The sequence below is a fragment of the Stomoxys calcitrans genome, chromosome 1 (assembly GCF_963082655.1).
Source record: "Stomoxys calcitrans chromosome 1, idStoCalc2.1, whole genome shotgun sequence".
Taxonomy (NCBI): Eukaryota; Metazoa; Arthropoda; class Insecta; order Diptera; family Muscidae; genus Stomoxys; species Stomoxys calcitrans.
Window position 1 is genome coordinate 3468695 of NC_081552.1, and position 14038 is coordinate 3482732.

At 38.0% G+C, this 14038-nt stretch overlaps 1 long non-coding RNA gene across 1 annotated transcript; it reads left to right on the plus strand.

The window, feature by feature from the left end:
• Positions 1-5673: 5673 nt before the first annotated feature.
• On the plus strand, positions 5674-12499 carry LOC106084741 (uncharacterized). The gene is made up of 2 exons (XR_009396610.1): positions 5674-5963; positions 12136-12499. It is a non-coding gene; the product is annotated as an uncharacterized LOC106084741 (long non-coding RNA).
• The last annotated feature ends 1539 nt before the right edge of the window (positions 12500-14038 follow it).

The following is a 14038-nucleotide window of genomic DNA, read 5'->3' on the forward strand; positions in this document are numbered from 1 at the left end:
TGATAAGGGGCCTCCGCAGAGCGATACCTCTTCGGAGAGAAGTTTTACATGGCATAGTACCTCACACATGTTGCCAGCATTAGGAGGGGAAAACCACCGCTGAAAATTTTTTCTGATGGTCTCGCCAGGACTCGAACCCAGGCGTTCAGCGTCATAGGCGGACATGCTAACCTCTGCGCAACGGTGGCCTCGTACCGTAAAGTGATGCAATTTATACCAATTCCCAGTAAGGCAGTCGAAAAGCAGACTCAGCCAAATTGTAGTCCATTGTGATACCTACTACAGCCGTGACAAGAGACGAAAGTCTATACTGTGAATAAAAAGCAAGACACCCGAACAGGGTATGAATTTTTTAAACCCTCCACCATAGGATAGGGGTATACTTATACTGTGTGTAACACCTCGAAATATGCGTCTGAGACTCCATAAAAAATTTATATTATTGGTCGTCATGACATTTTAAATCCGCTTGTCTGTCGAAAGCACGCTAACTTTCGAAGGAGTAAAGATAGGCGCTTGAAATTATGCACAAATAATTTCTATTAGTGTAGGTCGGTAGGTATTGTAACTGGACCAAATCGACCTATGTTTCGATATAGCTGCCCTATAAACCGACCTTGGATCTCGATTTCTTGAGCCTCTAGAGGGCGCAATTCTCGTGCGACTTTACTGAAATTTTGCACGTGGAGTTTTGGTATCTCTTCCAACAACTGTGCTTAGTATGGTTCAAATCGGTTCATAACTTGATAAAGCTTCCATATAAACCGATCTTTGGTCTTGATTGCATCAGCGTTTAGAGGGCGCAATTCTTACCCGATTTGGCTGTAATTTTGTACGTGGTGTTTTGGTATCACTTCCAACAACGGTGAATACATGGACCGATATGGCCCATTTACAATCCCAACCGACCGTCTGTCTGTCGAAAGCACGCTAACTTTCGAAGGAGTAAAGCTAGATGCTTGAACTTTTGCACAAATGCTTTTTTGCTTAGTATGGCGCAAATCGGTACATGATATAGCTGCATATAAACCGATTTGGGTCTTTACTTCTTAAGCCCGTAGAGGGCGCAATTCTCATAAGATTTGGCAAACATTTTGTACAATGACTTCTCATATGACCTTCAACACACGTGTCCATATTGGTCTGAATAGATCTATAACTTGATACGGTTCCCATATTAACCGATCTCCCGATATTGCTTCTTGAGCCCCTAAAAGGCGAGCCCCCGAATGTACTGTAATATTACACAATGAATTCTACAATGTTCAGCATTCAATTCATTTATGATCCAAATCGGACTATAACTTGATATAGCTCCAGTAGCATAGCAGTTCTTAGTCATTATTCTTTGTTTGCCCTAAAAAGAGATAACGCGCAAAAAACTTGCTATCCATGGTGTAGGGTATATAAGGTTCGGCCCGGCCGAATTTAGCACGCTCTTACTTGTTTCTGATTAACATCCCTTTCCACGCCAAACGTTTTACTGGTAAATTTAATAGGAAATATATCAGTTCCTTAAGATGTTAAGCTTAATTCCAAAGTGGCTTTAACGATTGATTAAAGTCTCGTGTTTCTTTTATGGACTGTCATTTCCTTAATTAATTTGTTTAAGGATATCGTTAATTAATGTTAAACAATTTGCATGCAGTACTTACCAGCAACAGCAGCAACAACGACGACGGCTAGCTGCCACATTTTCTAGCCGATAAACTAACGTCATCGGCCATAAACCTTTACCACCCATAATGATGGCAAGAAGCAAATGGCAGCAGCAGCAGCAGCAATTACACATGAAAGAGAGAAAGAAAAAAAAAAGAAAATAAAGGAAAACAAAAAATATTATTAAAATAATAAAAACAAACAAGCAGCATTTACAATTTACAACAGCAATAACGCGCAAGATGCATGCAGTTATCTTCGGTCTCCACAAAGGGGAGCTACAATAAAAGCTTTTACATAGAGAAAAATTATTGGCTCGTATGCAGAGTATAAGGCAACACCCTAAGACGTCTTGACAAATATGTAAAGGAATTGTTATCTATTATATTCATACATTGGAACAGCGATCAATTGCGATATGTAGTTTGTCAAAACTTAATCCTTATTTTAAAATGGTGCAGTATATTTCGCTTATAGTCCACAAAGCTTATAGTAGAATTAAAGATATAGTCCAACATTATTCGTTTTCGAGTCAAATATAATCAGTTTATCTATCTAGTCCATTAGCGATATAGCCCATTTTTGCTTAGATGCACTTGTACCATTTTATACACATAATAATACTCCACAATTTAAATTTCAAAATTGGTAAATTTTGACAATGGCTAAACTAAATAACGGCGGGATTAAATTTTGTTCGAATTAATATGACACTGTTATCGCACCAAATTGTGCAGTGAGTGTCATGATAAAGTCTACAAAAGCAATTTGTTGTTATTTTTATACCCTCCACCATAGGATGGGGGGTATACTAATTTCGTCACTCTGCTTGTAACTACTCGAAATATTCGTCTGAGACCTCATTTACAATACCAACCGACCTACACTAATAATAAGTATTTGTGCAAAATTTCAAGCGGCTAGCTTTACTCCTTCGGAAGTTAGACAGACAGACGGACGGACGGACGGACATGACTAAATCGTCATAAAATGTCGCGATTATATATTCTTGATCGTCGCGACATTTTATGTCGATCTAGTCATGTCCGTCCGTGATATAGCTGTTATATAAACCGATCTTGGGTCTTGACTTCTTGAGCCTCTAGAGTGCGCAATTCTCATCCGATTGGAATAAAATTTTGCACGACGTGTTTTGTTATGATATCCAACAACTGTGCCAAGTATGGTTCAAATCGGTCGATAACATGATATAGCTGCCATATAAACCGATCTTGGGTCTTGACTTCTTGACCCTCTAGAGTGCGCAATTCTTATCCGATTGGAATGAAATTTTGCACGACGTGTTTTGTTATTATATCCAACAACTGTGCCAAGTATGGTTCGCATCCGTTCATAACCTGATACAGCTATCATATAAACAGATCTGGGGACTTGATTTTTTGAATTTCTAGAGGGCGCAATTCCTATCCGATTTGGTTGAAATTTTTCATGAAGTATTTTATTCTTACTTTCAGCAACTGTGTCAAAGAAGGTTCAAATCGGTTCATAACCTGATATAGCTGCCATATAAACCGATCTGGGATCTTGACTTCTTGAGCCTCTAGAGGTCGCAATTATTATCCGATTTGCCTGAAATTTTGTATGACAGATTCTCTCATGACCATCAACATACGTGTTTATTATGGTCTGAATCGGTCTATAGACCGATACAGCTCCGATCCATGGTGGAGGGTATATAAGATTCGGCCCGGCCGAACTTGGCACGCTTTTGCTTGTTTTTTTTTTTAATTTGATAAGGAATTGCTCTGGTATATGCTTTAGTACGTAAAAATCGATGATCCGCTTAGATGGGAGCAATTGAGATGGATTCAGACGATACTTGCCTTGGATGTTGTAGAAATCGTTATTCAAAATTAGTCAAACCGCATAATAATTGCGTCCCCTAGAGGCTTAGGAAGTAAAATAGGGATGTCAGATTATTCAAGAAGTACAATCGGGGATCGGGTTTATGGTAGCTATATACGGTTATGGACCGATTGGGACTATACATTATAGAATGTTCGAGGTCTTAGAAGAAACCGGTATGCAAAATTTCAGCCAAATCGAAAGAGAATTACGCTCTCTAGAGGTTCAAGAAGTGAATACCCATGATCGGTTTATATGACAGCTATATCAAAACATGGTTCGATCTGGCCTATTTACTACTAAAAAGTAGATCGGTTTATATGGGGTCTTTATAAGGATAAAGTCCGATATAGACGGCGATCAAGAATATATTTAATCGAAGTAGAATATTGCTTAATGTTGTAAACGTAATGAAATTTTGAATATAATACTTCATAGGGTGCGGTGTGTATAGGAAAAAAATTGAAAAATAAAACAATCAATTAGATTGTTTAAGAGCGTGAGCGGAGCGGAGTGGACAAAATGTACTCGCACCGGATCCCTGGTATGTTCGCATTATTTCAAAACATAATGCATTGAAGCATAATATGTTCAAATGAAGCACATTCATAGGTAATTCATATTAGGAATATTTTAAAAGAAGACAAAGTATGTCGAAACATGGTATGTCCAAACAAAGTATATTCATACATATTATCCAAACTTTGCATGTTTAAAAAGAGTATGGTCAAGCACACAGTTTTACTATAGTATGTTTGAAACATGGTACCTTTAATCATAGATTGTGCCAACATAATATTCTGTATCCTCAAACACTACATCTGCAAACTTAGTACGTTCAAGAACAATATGTTTAAACTTAGAATTAATCTCTACTGGCCTTATTCACAAAACTTAATGAAGCCTTTAAATCGGTTTATTTGAAAGTTCTCAAAAGGAAATCGATCAAATAAACCAATTTCAAATCTTTATTAAGTTTTGTTTCTGTTTTTTTAAGTGTAACGCTTATCCATCAACTATCCCAACAAGCATGCATTCAGGAATACTGTTGCTTCTGCTTTTTCCTGATGGAGCAGCAACAACGGCCAAGCTTATGACGTCCTACATACATTGCTGCAACAAAACAATACCAGAGTGAGGGGTGAAGAATTAAAAGTGAACAACAAACGAGGTATAATTTTCAAGTTGATAACTTGTTAACAACCAGGTACCGACTAAGGCAGCAGCAGCACCAGCAGCAACAACAACTAAATGAGAAAGAAACTGAGTAAAGCAGCGTTCAATTCATAAATGGCAAAAACAGTAAGACAACAAAAACATCCACAAAGATAGTCCGTGCTCTTCATTGTGGTAGCAACACCAAGTAGAGACCAAGTCTTTGCAATTTGCATGTTCATACATTCCCTCCATGAAAAGCAACAGACTTCTTTCTATCGTCCGATGCTGCAGCAGTTACAGCTGCTTCTGCCGCTGACCCAACCTGCTAGTGTTAATGTTGCTCCAAGTAGGCTAGAGCTAGCTAGCCGGCCTTGTTGGCTATATGCATGGTTGGCACTGTTTCATTATGCCAGAGTTGTAATAGTAGTTGGGGCCCATCGAGCATTGCACCAGTCGAGAGTAAAAGTTAATACTGACTGAATGCCTGCCTGCCTGCCTGCCTGTTGTAGAACAATACCCAAGTTTATGCATAAATGTATGTCGCCGTTGTTGTTCCAGGCTGTTTCAATATCTGTATGTTGTTGCACAGTTGGAGCAAGCAGTTGCACGTAACGAACGAATAACATTCAACGCGTTTAATGTGCAGCACTCACAGCCAGGCAGGCAGCATGCCCGCCTCGTTTGTGTAGCCTCATGTGGGGATACGTTACGCTTGGATGGCTATGCGCTGCGTGTGAGTACTAAAATACGCAGCAACAGAAAATTACTTTATGCGTTACAGGCACAGCGACAGTAATTACAGCGTAATCGAAACGGATAGACTGGCAAGCTGCTGATGGCAAACATGATGCTCATTTGGCGATTTTCCGCCGTATGCAATGAAACAAAAGGGTTTTATGTTTTGTTGGGGAGACAAACATAGTGGGGTGTTCCAAAATTGTCAAACAAAAATGTCTTCAATTTAAAGTCAAATCGTTAGCTACATTCAACTCAAACTGCCATGGAATTTCCGATAGATAGAATTGTTGTAAGGGGTTCTTTTATTGGGTATCAAGTGACCACCGGTCTACAGGATGAACTTCTGATGTGTCAAGAGCAGAGAACTGAACCGCATTATCAACATACTGCGGATGCACCTTTTAGACCAAGAAGGAATACTAAGAAAACGGATTGTGGTGTTGGACAGGTGGACACAAAAGTTTGATAGAGAAGGACCAAGATGATCGAATCTACCTTAAAGTATTGCGAACCATGGAGTAAGATCTGCAAATGTAGCCAAGGTGGGTTTTAGTTCGGTGGAAGATCAATTATGACATTTCACCCCGATAACGGCTCAATGTGAATGCATAAAATAAGATTTCCAACTTATCGCTAAAACAATTCACCAAACATCAGTATTAAGAATGAAATAATTCAACATGAACCACCCTCCACACGACTTCTTATCAAACCACAGTCAAGTAATTGGGGATCCCAAGTTGGGAGGAAAAGTCGACTTTTAGACTTTTTAACTTTTATCAAAATGGCAAAAGCCGACTTTTCGGTTTTTATACCCACCACCGAGGGATGGGGGTATATTCATTTTGTCATTCCGTTTGCAACACATCGCAATATCCATTTCCGACCCTACATATATTCTTGATCAGCGTAAAAATCTAAGACGATCTCGACATGTCCGTTCGTCTGTCCGTCTGTCTGGGTATCCAAAGTTCGGCCCGGCCGAACTTAAAGCCTTTTTACTTGTTTTTTTTTTTTCTTCAAAAATTAGACTTTTCGACTTTATCAAAACGTTGACTTTTGCAAAATGTAGACGTTTCGACTTCTTGTCAAAAATTAACAAAATTCTCTATATAAGATATTTCTATTTTCTACAAGTTTACGTACACTTTTGCCATCAAGATATAATCTGTTTCTTGTAGTTTTAGGCAAGGTATTAAGAAAAGTTACTGATTCCAAATTCTCGCAAAATGCTATTTTAAAGCCAATAGCGCTAATTTTTTTTTACTAAATATCAAAAATTTAAACTTTCCCTCCTATTTTTTTGCCTTTGTAACAACTCGAGATATTGATCTCGGACTCCATAAAGTACATATATACTATTGATACAAAATATTCATACAATAGATCGTCTCGAAATTCTGAGCCATGTCCGTCCGTCTGTCGAAATCACAATAGCAAATGGGGATTGCAAATGGGCCACATCGGTTCAGATTTGGACATAGCTCCCATTTGGGTTGCCCAAAAAGTAATTGCGGATTTTTCATATAGTCGGCGTTGACAAATTTTTTCACAGCTTGTGACTCTGTAATTGCATTCTTTCGTCTGTCAGTTATCAGCTGTTACTTTTAGCTTGCTTTAGAAAAAAAGTGTAAAAAAGTATATTTGATTAAAGTTCATTCTAATTTTTATTAAAAATGCATTTACTTTCTTTTAAAAAATCCCCAATTACTTTTTGGGCAACCCAATAAAAACCAACAATTGTGCCAAGTAGGGGCCAAATCGGTCAAGAACCTGATATAGCTCCCATGTAAACCGATCTCCCGATTTGACTTCTAGAGCCCCTGGACGCCTCTATTTTCATCCGATTTGGCTGAAATTTTGCACATAGTATTATTTTTTGACTTCCAACAACTGTGCCAAATACGGTATAAATCTGTGTATAACCTGTTATAGATCCCATATAAACTGATCTCCCTATTTGACTGCTTGAGCGATTTGGCTGAAATTTTGCATATAGTGTTCTGTTATGACTCCCAACAACTGTGCTAAGTACGGCCCAATTCAGTCTATAACTAGTTATAGCTCCCATATTTTAGCAGAATCCATGGTGGTGGGGTCTTAAGATTCGGCGCGGCCGAACTTAGCACGCTTTTACTTGTTACATTTTAATTAAAGCCGACTTTTAATTAGTGTTTTTCTTAAAATTAAAACCCTGGTAGAATATCACATTTCAATGCACATATGAGTAAAAAACTTTTATTCTCTATCACTTCCTCTTTAAAGCCAAAAAAGAAACACAAAAATATCTCTATTCTATCCGATTTTATGCATCCGGCATTATTCAAGACCAGTTTTCAAAAATGTCGAATTTCCAAATATTATTGAAATAAAGACCGTCTACCCCAAATCAGAGTCGCTCGATTCTTAATTCCATCTAGACTTCACTAAATTCGGCGCAAAAATCTCTAATTGTGAAGTGTACTCTTATATGGGAACTACTTTCAAATATTGGTCGATTCGGCCATGGATTGGAATATACTTTTGCCAGGCCGAGTCGCTTGCAAAATTTTAGACAAATTGGAACAAAAATGTGGGTTTTAGAGCAAAACATACCGAAAACTGGGGGTACGTTAGTATGGGACCTAGACCTAAAGTTGGATCTATGTGGACCATATTCGGTATATTCGCATTTTATAGGCTTAAGATGTTCAATGTGGAGATCGATCTATATGGTAGCTTCATGAAAATATGGACTGGGATAAGTATATTATAACAAAATTTTCCGAACTTTAGCAAAAGTGGACATTAAATACGGCTTTAAGAAGCTGAAAATTTCAAATCTGGAGTACAGTCTATGCGGGGTCGAGGAAAAGATGTAGTCCTATAAAGGCCTTCCTCGAACATAATGGAGACAGAAAAGAAAAGCCAAACTTGTATCTCTGTGCAGCTTTCTTTTCGACTCAAAAATTGACTGTCCGACTTTTTGATTATTGAAAGTCGACTTCGACTTTTGGAAGTCGACTAATAGATTAGTCGAAAGTCCACTTTGGGATCCCTACTAGTAATACTTTTCCAGAATTTTTAAACGCCAACATATATTTTGCTTAATAAACTGATTTTAAATTTCGTATTCACAAACACATAATGACAGTCAAATAACTATTGAACGTTTTTCGATTTTTTGTATGTTTAAACTGGCAATTCCGGTTAATTGACAAAGACAAATTGGTTATGGAAATAGAAAAGAACATTTTTTTTTAACTATTGGTGCTGCTTTTAATTTTTGTAACAGAGTGCGGATTTTAATACGTCTTATGCCGCTATGGACATATATCTAAGCCAGTCAACGGCTCTAAGCCATGAAAAGTCAATCTATACAAGGAATGTTGTAATCGTATTCCTATTTATGGCCTAAGAGGGTTCTACAATACATCGCTCACGCCCCTCAACTTGGACTACCTTGAAAGGATTCACATTCAGCAAGTTTATTGATAGCAGTACTCTAGCTCTAACAGTCTAGACGTCTACCCTTTCATTCCCCTTTACCCCTTTTACTATGATCCAACACCAAACCGATGCTGATTTTGTCATACTCAAGGAAGGCAATGCTTGACTTCACCATCTTGGTTGATGTTTCCCTATTGGACAATTAACTGTCCATAAAATCGTTCACCCTCGACGTTTTTGGGTTGACACTGCATCACCTCAGGTTATTGGTATTGGTCTGTAAGATTTTTTAAAATATTACGATAATGCCATGTTCAGAGAAGGCTTCAATTGCCTTCTTACTCTCTAAAACTGTTCCTACCGTCTTGGTTGCTATAGGCCTAAGAGCCGTTTACTATCCGAGAAAATATTCACACTCGACAATCCCGCATTAAAACCGTACCAACTGACGCATTTCTGCTATGGTCGGCAAGCGGAAACAGAACTCGGTCATGGTTCTCAATACAGGCGCCTAGACGAGTTCCCTCGCGTAGCACGAAATATTTGATGTCAATAGAAAATTGTGACCCTAGAAAAAGTGTCTCACACTCGATCTCAATTGATGTTGTTATTGTCGCTACATTTGTTTGTGGTCCTCTTCAAGCTCCATATGTGGTTATAGCCATAGTCGCCAAGAGTCGCTGCCGGCCGGCCTCTCACTGTGGATATCCAGTCGATACCGCTGATTGTCCGCGACTACAGTTGTACATCACACAAATCGAAGCGCAGAATTCCAACCCGTGTGGGGCTCCCATGTCGATATGAATCAATTGTTTCACATCGCCTCGCCTTTGCCAAGATAATACGTTCTCTGAACATGTGTAATCTTCCTGTTCGAGAGATATCGACATAATAATTTTATTTTAAGCATCACGAGCCACGAGGGCTCGAAAACGGGACCACTATTTGCAAAATCTGAGTCTGAGTTAACAGCTTGTAAATCGACTGAAATGTGGAACACAGAGCACACTTATGCTCAGAAACAGCCACATCCAGCACCGTACAGATATGGTCCCGGAAAACTGGCACCAAAATGGGTCTAAAAGTAGAAAATAGTCGCCATATACACTTATTAAATTCTTTTCGGGATTGGCGGAAATTTGATACGTAAAGTGCACTCGAGATCTTTTATATTCACGCGGAGATAAATCCACTAATAAAAAAACCTATGGTGGTGAGTTACAAAGATTTGGCCTAGCCGAACTCAGCGCGATTTTACTTGTTTCGTATTCATTCATATAGGTTCATGCTCGTAGAATTGAGATATGTCATTTAATTATGGCGTCAAATAAGGGTAAATCCAATAATAACTTTTTCAAATATAAAATTAGTTTATTAAAAGAAAAATAGGCTATTTTGTTGGTTTGGTTTAAAGAGCTCTTTTAAATGTTTGTGAATATGGCTGTAAGTATCTTAATTTTAAGTTCTAGTTTGAAAGGTATTTGTTATATTTATATAACATACAAACTTACCAGCATTACTACAGTCATGAAATACATTAAACCATATGGTATTACATTATTTTTATACCCTCCACCATAAGATGGGGGGTATACTAATTTCGTCATTCTGATTGTAACTACTCGAAATTTTATGTCGATCTAGCCATGTCCGTCCGTCTGTCCGTCCGTCCGTCTGTCTGTCGAAAGCACGCTAACTTCCGAAGTAGTAAAGCTAGCCGCTTGAAATTTTGCACAAATACTTCTTATTAGTGTAGGTCGGTTGGTATTGTAAATCGGCCATGTCGGTCCATGTTTTGATATAGCTGCCATATAAACCGATCTTGAGTCTTGACTTCTTGAGCCTCTAGAGTGCGCAATTCCTATACGATTGGGATGAAATTTTGCACGACGTGTTTTGTTATACTATCCAACAACTGTGCCAAGTATGGTTCAAATCGGTTTATAACCTGATATAGCTCCCATATAAACCGATCTTGGGTCTTGACTTCTTGAGCCTCTAGAGGGCGCAATTCTTACCCAATTTGAATGTATTTTGGCACGTAGTATTTTGTTATGATATCCAACAACTGTGCCAAATATGGTTCAAATCGGTTCATAACCTGATATAGCTGTCATATAAACAGATCTGGGGACTTGACTTTTTGAGCTTCTAGAGGGCTCAATTTCTATCCGATTTGGCTGAAATTTCGCAAGACGTTTTTTATTGTTACTTTCAACAACTATGTCAAATAAAGTACAAGTCGGTTCATAACCTGATTTAGCTGCCATATAAACCGATCTGGGATCTTGACTTCTTGAGCCTCTAGAGGTCGCAATTATTATCCGATTTGCCTGATTTTGTACGACGTATTCTCTCATGACCATTAACATACGTGTTTATTATGGTCTGAATCGGTCTATAGCCCGATACAGCTCCCATATAAATCGATCTCTCTATTTTACTTCTTGAGCCCACAAAGAGCGCAATTCTTATTCGAATTGGCTGACATTTTACACAGGTCTCCAATATAAATATAATTTAATTGTGGTCCAAACCGGACCATATCTTAATATCGCTCTAATAGCAGAGCAAAACTTTTCTTATATCCTTTTTTTTGCCTAAAAGAGATGCCGGAAAAAGAACTCGACAAATGCGATCCATGGTGGAGGGTATATAAGATTCGGCCCGGCCGAACTTAGCACGCTTTTACTAGTTTTTTATCATTTTTCATCAACATATAATAATAATATACAGTTGAGCTTTGATTATCCGGTTCGCTCTGGACTGAGCTTAGCAGGTTTTTCCAAATTGCATTATTTATATATTTTTATGTATGTACCTGGGCTAAATACGGTTCTGAAATTTCTGGATCACTATTGTTTTCATAAATTCCAATAGAACACTGTATGCCTCTATTGCGGAGTTTCTGGGTCCTTCGTGTGATTCTTCGAAATTCCCAATCGCTCGTATTCTTCGCTTTTGTTATAGCATCAGATTCTATAGCACAGGATGTGACATCATTAAGCACGCCCTCTAATTTGAAAAGTCATTCATAGAACATGCAGGCGTTATTACATTGTTTCAGTTATTACAATGTTTTCTCTTTTTTTTATAAAATCGCGTAAAATTTTTTGCCTACATCACATTTTTTTGATTACAAACCAACCGAGATGTGTATTTACTGTGATCTTTAATCAGTTCTAATTGTTCCTGATTTTAAAAACTTTACGTTATCTTCTTTTCTCTTTTTTTGTTGGAGCCATTTTCGAACAAACACCTTAACCTGGGATGTTTCAATTTCAGACTGACAGATTTTACATCAATCATGTGAATGGTACACGGATAATAGAGTTAAGCACGGATAATAGAGGTAAACCACGGTTAATAGAGGTCCAAAACCAAAAGAACAGCATGCCGGTTAAAAGGGGTAACCTGTTAATAGGGGATCAACTGTATAACGTAATAATCCTGCAAAATTATTACAGCTCATCAACATTCAACAATTCCAACTATCAACACTAACCTCTCACTTTATAATTGAAGAATTACAAACGTGTATCTATCGACAACATCTACATCTAGTATGTCAACCTAATTGCAAACACCAAGTTTAAAAAAAAAAACTCATCATATGATCAAACTACAATAATAACGGATCAACTTTTCACTTTTTTGTTTCATTTCGAATTCTTGTTGTAATTGCCATCAGTAAACTTCTTTTCTACTCTATATTGGCATCACTCTTTTTCCCATAATTTTCATATTTCAAGGTTCGAATAACCATTAATAATATATCCACGAGTACTACGCACCGCGAACAGAGAAGAGAACTTTCATTATTTGTTTCTTCTTAACCAGCTTCACACATCTTTTGTAAACTGAATATCAAGCTTATTGGCTGAATGATGCTGGGCAAAAGTTAAACGAGCCAACACAGTGGGATATATGTGTTTCTCGTTAGGGAAAATAAAACAGGTATTTATCATAAGCAAGGTCATTTTCAATTTAATTCAGACTAGACATAGATAAATTGATTGTAGTACAATCCTCAGGATGTAAGCGAGGGGTTTAGTACAGATTTTTCAAAGCCAGCAGTATTTTGCAAATTTATATATGGCTAAATATGGCATAAGAAAAATGTGGTTTTTCATAATTGGCAAAAAAATTAATAAAGCGAGAGTTTTATTGGAAGGTTGTTCTTAAAAAACAGAGACATTCAATCCCTAAATCTCCAGCAATCCATTTTTGGGATGAAAGCTTTTTCTTAGACAATACCATAGACTTTAGATCCTTCATTATGTTATGAATAATGTTAATAAATTGAATACACTAATTGTGGTATTATTATGAGTTTTGTGGAGTTTAACATGTACAAACGTGTAAAGTTCGGCCGGGCCGAATCGTATATACCCTCTACAATGGATCGAATTTTTATACCTACCACCGAAGGATGGGGCTATATTCATTTTGTCATTCCGCTTGCAACACATCGAAATATCCATTTCCGACCCTATAAAGTTTATATATTCCATGTCCGTCCGTCTGGCTGTTGAAATCACGGTACACTCTTTAAAATTAAATTCAATGCTATCAAGTCCCTATTGAAAAACCCTTTATTTACATACATTTAAGATCGTTGTAAAATTCTAAGACGATTAAACGATGTCCGATTATCTCCTGTATTATGGCTGTGGTGATCAATAGGATTCTGAGGTCTTGCGAGAGGGAGAGGGCGAACGACGTTGTCATCATGGTGCTAGGCCGTTTCCTTTCGACTATCATGGACCTCGTTCTTGAAGCTTTGCGGAAGCTGTCCGCATGGGCGAGTGCCAACGGATATGATATAAGCCCCTGAAATACTGAGCTGGTCCTTTTCAAAAAGAAGAGAAAGCTGAGTGTTAAAAGAGACCTGTCCTGGATGGAGCGAAGCTTTGTTTCTAGCCAACTTGGTAAGTTGGAGAGAAACGTCGAACAAAGGGACTGAAAACATTGTACTCCTGACGCAACTTTAGACGGGAATCAGTTGGGGGCTTAGGCCGAGGATGGTGTACTGGATGTTTACGGCGGTCATTGGGTCAATTTTCGATCTTTTGCCTGTGCAACTAAATGTCGGGTGTATGGCAACAACGATCGCCATGAGACTGAGGGAGTCAGGTACATGACGCTCCTCTAATCTAGGCCATTCTTCTGTTTTGCGAAGGGATGG